Source organism: Triticum aestivum, chromosome 4B, assembly GCF_018294505.1.
Source record: "Triticum aestivum cultivar Chinese Spring chromosome 4B, IWGSC CS RefSeq v2.1, whole genome shotgun sequence".
In the NCBI taxonomy this organism is placed as follows: Eukaryota; Viridiplantae; Streptophyta; class Magnoliopsida; order Poales; family Poaceae; genus Triticum; species Triticum aestivum.
The window spans coordinates 612,879,349-612,885,348 of record NC_057804.1 but is presented as its reverse complement, the minus strand read 5'-3'; positions in this window follow the sequence as shown (position 1 = coordinate 612,885,348).

Below are 6,000 nucleotides of genomic sequence, written 5' to 3'. Positions count from 1 at the left end.
CAGGTTCTGTCCATTTAGATAGGATAATGGGGCCACGCCTCGGCGTGTCCTGGGATGCGGTGGCCATGCACCCAGCGCGCGGCCGCATCCGTTTGCCCCATCCCGTCGGCGTCTATTTAAAAAAAACGTTTCAAATGCCAAGCCCTAGTTCACGACCCCAGTTCATCACGTCGGCAACAAAGCTAGCGGCCTACATGTCCATCGCCGGCATCAGCCAGCGGCCGGCAACACAGCCAGCCTTCAAAATAAATAGTTGTTCTCGCCGACAACACAGCCAGCGGTCGGCAACACAGCCGGCCTTCGAAATGAATGTTTTTCTCGCCAGCACACAACCAGCGGCCCAGCGGGCGGGCGCCACCCATGCCAGCCTCCAAAAAAGAACGACCACGGCCGATCAGACGACCTAGTTCAGGCCGTCGGCGTCGAGCATCTCCTTCTGCCTGGCCTCGAACCAGGCCCTCGTCTTCTCGCTCATCTTCGACAAGTCCACGCTCATGATCACAAGGGCCACCACCTTCGCTTTGGTGGTGACATTGGTGGCCTCGATGTCGAGCTGCCTTTGCCTGGCCTTGACGTTGTCGGCCTCGATGTCGAGTTGCCTTTGCCGGGCCGCCTCCTCCATGTCGAGCTGCCTCTGCCGGGCCGCGTCCTCCAAGTCGATCTTCCTTCTCTTGGCCTCCTCCTCCATCTCAAGCTTCTTCCTTTGAAGGTCTAGGTATTGTTTCATTTGCTCGTCCTTGCTTTGCCGCTTCTTCTCGTTCCTCACATCCTTTTGCGACATCATGCCATGCAAAGTTTTATGCAATGTCATGGATGAGGCATCACATATGTCGTCAACCTTGGATTTGGTCTTGCCCCTCGGCCTCTTCAACGCCTCGCCATCTCCACCTCCGGCGAACTTGGCCGTCTTCAAGCCTCACTTCCTTTGAAGTTCACGGTATTGGTCCTTGAACTTAGGGCAATTGTTGATCATAGTCCAACAATGTGTAAGAGTGAAGGGCTTGTCATTGTGCCGGGCCTTGAATGCCTCCAAAGATTGAAATGCCTACAACACATGATCAACAACAAGTGAACATGCAAACATGTACAAGGCCGAAATCTCATGGCCGTAGCAAGGAAAGGGCTAGGAAGAGGAGAGCATACCAAGTCCCCAACGCCTAGACCACTCACGGTCCGTGCTTCAACGCTCTCAAATGCGGCTTGATACTTGTTGCACTCTTGTTGGATGAACAACCATCTTTTTTGAATCGAGCCGATACCACGGTTGCTTGTAAATTGGTAGGGCTCAAAAAACTTCCTTTCATGGAATGTTTTGTGGACTCTCATCCAAAAAACAATTCCCTTTTATTGTGCGTCGGTCCTCGAATCTTGGCTAATCTCCATCCAAGCTTGGCAAATCAACTTGTCCTCATCTTCTGTGTATGAACCCGTGCGAATGCTCTTCCTCTTCTTTTGTGCTTCCGCTCTTTGTGTCAGCTCGTCGATGAACAATGGCTCGCCACTAATATCAACGTCATTGCTTTCTTCTTCATCACCGTCACCTTCAACATATATGTCATCGTCTTCATGCCACGAGTCACCATGGTCGTAGTCAGCACGGTCGTCGACCTCTTCATCGGGGACGTACTGAGAACCGCCATCCCGACTTTGGGTCTCGTCGGGGTCGTAGGCATGGCCCTGCCCAGCCTCGAAGATCATGTCCTCCATGAACGGGTTGTAGAAGGGGTCGTCGACCGGTGGCGTTGGTGTTGGCATTCTGTCAAACAAGACGCGGGGGGACGGCATGGTGCCTGTGAATGGTGCCCGTGCTTGCTTTCTTTGCATCTCGACGGCCGGCCGGCCGCCGCTGCTAGACCCAGGCGTGACCTTGAGGTCGATGACGGCCAAGGGGCGCGGTGTGGACGGCGCGAACATGCCAATGTCCGGTGACCCCCCGAAGTGGGTCTGGCCGTCATGCCTTGGCAGAGGAAAGCCGGGCGACAAGGGCGTGGTCCGCGACGTCGGCGACTGGCAGTGCGGAGGCCGGGCGACGGACGACCCTGTGCTCGCCGAACCGACGGCCCCTTCAGAGAAACCGGCCGGACGACCCTGTGCTCGCCGAACCGACGGCCCCTTCAGAGAAACCGGCCGGACGACAAATGCCAGCCATGAGAAGGGCGTGCGCTTTGCTGACGATGGCCTCCTTCTCATCGACCTCGGCCTTGTGCCGCGCGGCCTCAATCGCAGCGCGGTTGGCCGCTCTCTTGGTCGCGACGATGTTGTTCTTGGCGATCGGCCTCCGGTCCCTCCTCTTCGCCGATTCCGCGTCCAACTTGGCGATCTCCTCCGGCGTGCACTCCGACCGCGGCTTCCTTGGCGCCTTGCCCTTCTTCTTCTTCTTGGCCATTCCGGGCGGGTCGACGGCCAGGCCGCCGGAGTTCGGCTGGGTGTCGGCCATGGACGGGGGAGGGAGTGGGACGGGTGGGACGTGAGAGGGTTTGGGGGGGGGGATGGCGCCAAAGGGGCCGCGGGGAGGTTTTGGTTTGTGTCACCGATAGGCGGGCCAGGGGCGGACACGCGCGCGCGTCCCTCCTGCCCGCGCACTGTCCGTTTCACCCCAAAACCGGCGCTAACTTGGGCCGGGGATGGGTCGAAAGCGGACACAAAACGGACAAAAGTCCATTTGCTCCCGCGCGCTGGGCGGCCCGGTTTGTCCCTTTTACCCCAAACGAACGGGGCCGGACAGGATGGGGTCGCGCGGTGGAGTTGGCCTGAGAGCATTTATTCCGGCATCGGCTCACGGCGTGCGGGGGACGAAGGGGACGGACAGGAGAGAAAACATTCATCCAGTGTCTTGATTAAATGAGATCATGATGGAAGTTAATGATGGCTTTGCAGTAGTAGTACGACGAGACGGGATTAAGCGGGCACCGAAACATGACCATATGCGGCGTGTCGCAAGCTGGCGTACACATTCTACTGTAAGCGTGTAGCACTCGGTCGGGCAAGCCAACTCCAACCGGGTGACTCGACACATGCTTTGTCCGCTTTATCTCTATTTTTAATGGACGATTTGATCGAATAGTATCCATGGTTTTTTTGTCTGGTTATATTTTATCTGGTTTATTTCCGTCTAGTTTATTTTCGTCTCACATCCCGCCACCATATCCCTCACGTTGATTTGTTTACCCTCACAATAAAAACTTTCCTAATCTTTCTAAAGTTTCCTAACTAGACACGCTATAAACGGGCAGAAACTGATAACTCGTTACCAATCAATTAAATTTAGTTTCATGACAATCAATTCCAAATCCTAATTTTCCTAATTTATCGATCATTGCCTTTTTTAAGTAGTTGTTTGGATAAGGCGGGTTAGCCATGGGTATCTCTACCCCTAATTGCGGACTCCGTATGTCATTCGTTCGTTCTTAACCCCACCCCATCGATCAAACTCCCATCCCTCACCGATTTTTATTCCCGTGAAACCGGTGAAAGAAAAAAAATCCTCCCCACGCTCACACCCCAACCCCATTACCCTCCTGCCTGCGATGCCGCCCCCGTTCCCCACGGACACCATGGTGGCCGCAGCCTCCCGATCCTCCTCTGCATGCATTGTTGCCTGCAACGCCGCTAAACACGGTCTCCACCGGTGTCGTGATGCCCGCGACCTCCACTCAGAGCCGTCCGCCGTTGGGCCCTTATATATACACCCTCCCGACGGGATCCGGCCTCCACCACTGCGCATGGTGCAATGGGATCCACCATGGACAAGGGAACGGCCGCGCTTGGGCGTTGGGATGTGGTCGTCGCGTGGCACGACACGATCTAGGCTCTGGAGTTGGTCGATGAACTGGACTTCGCCATTGTACCGCCAGAGGCCTCCTCAGCGAGGCCGCTTGCCTAGACGCTTGGTGGACCGCGACTGGATCTCCATCTACACCTTCACCGACCTGGCATCCACTAACAACAAGGACAACACCAACAACCGGTAATAGCGATTGCAGAACCATGGTTCCCACCCTCGGTCGTGCAATGTCTTGTTCCTCTGCCGACCTCCGAGACCTCCACCGGTGGCGACCAGAACGGCAGCCCACAGCAGCCCCCCCAAAGCACCAGTGCACCACCACAACAACATAACCTTGTTGCTGCTGCTCGGCATGGATGCCGGTGTTGGGGAACGTAGTAATAATCCAAAATTTTCCTACGTGTCACCAAGATTAATCTAGGAGATGCTAGAAATGAGAGAGAGGGAGTGCATCTTCATACCCTTAAAGATCGCTAAGCGGAAGCGTTACAAGAACACGGTTGATGGAGTCGTACTCGCGCGATTCAAATCGCGGAAGATCCATCTAGCGCCGAACGGACGACGCCTCCGCATTCAACACATGTACAACCCGGGGACGTTTCCTCCTTGTTGATCTAGCAAGGGGAGAGGAGAAGTTGAGGGAGAGCTCCGGCAACACGACGACATGGTGGTGGAATTGCGGTTTTCCTGCAGGGCTTCGCCAAGCACTATGGAGGAGGATGAGGTGTTGGAGGAGGGAGGGGCTGTGCTAGGGGAAGGGGTCCGGCTGCCCTCTCTCTCCCTCACTATATATAGGGAGAAGGGGGGAGGTGGAGGTGCCCTAGGGTTTCCCTAGGGGAAGGGCGGCGGCCACAGGGGAAACTCTAGATGTTTGGGCGCCCCCACCCCTACGAAACTTGCCCCCAAGCCGGGAGGGGCAGCTGCCCTAGGGGAGGCACCCCCACCTCTCCAGGTTACATGAGATGGGGTGGGAGGGGAGCACTTCCCCTTAGTGGGCTGGTGCTCCCCCTCCCCTTGGCCCATAAGGCCCCCCAACGCTTGCCGAGGCCTCCGAAACTCCTTTCGGTCACACTAGTCGTCACCCGGTACCCCCGAAACAATTTCGGACTCCAATACCCTTCGTCCAATATACCAATCTTCACCTCCGGACCATTCTGGAGTTCCTCGTCATGTTCGTGATCTCATCTGGGACTCCGAACAACCTTCGGTAACCACATACTATCCCCATTACAACTCTAGCGTCACCGAACCTTAAGTGTGTAGACCCTACGGGTTCGGGAACCATGCAGACATGACCGAGATACTTCTCCGGCCAATAACCAATAGCGGGATCTGGATACCCATATGGGCTCCACATGTTCCACAATGATCTCATCGGATGAACCATGATGTCGGGGATTCAATCAATCCCGTATACAATTCCCTTTGTCCATCGGTATGTTACTTGCCCGAGATTCGATCGTCGGTATCCCTATACCTTATTCAATCTCGTTACTGGCAAGTCTGTTTACTCGTTCCGTAATGCATGATCCCGTGGCTAACTCATTAGTCACATTGAGCTCATTATGATGATGCATTACCGAGTGGGCCCAGAGATACCTCTCCGTCATACGGAGCGACAAATCCTAGTCTCGATTCGTGCCAACCCAATAGACACTTTCGAAGATACATGTAGTGCACCTTTATAGCCACCCAGTTACTTCTGACGTTTGATACACCCAAAGCATTCCTACGGTATCCGGGAGTTGCACAATCTCATGGTCTAAGGAAATTATACTTGACATTAGAAAAGCTCTTAGCAAATGAACTACATGATATTGTGCTATGCTTAGGATTGGGTATTGTCCATCACATCATTCTCCTAATGATGTGATCTCATTATCAACGACATCCAATGTCCATGGTCAGGAAAGCACAACCATCTATTGATCAACGAGCTAGTCAACCAGAGGCTTACTAGGGACATGTTCTGGTCTATGTATTCACACATGTATTACGGTTTCCGGTTAATACAATTATAGCATGAACAATAAACAATTATCATGAACAAGGAAATATAACAATAATCATTTTATTATTGCCTCTAGGGCATATTTCCAACTGTCTCCCACTTGCACTAGAGTCAATAATCTAGTTCACATCGCCATGTGATTAACACTCATACTTCACATCACCATGTGACTAACACCCAAAGAGTTTACTAGAGTCAATAATCT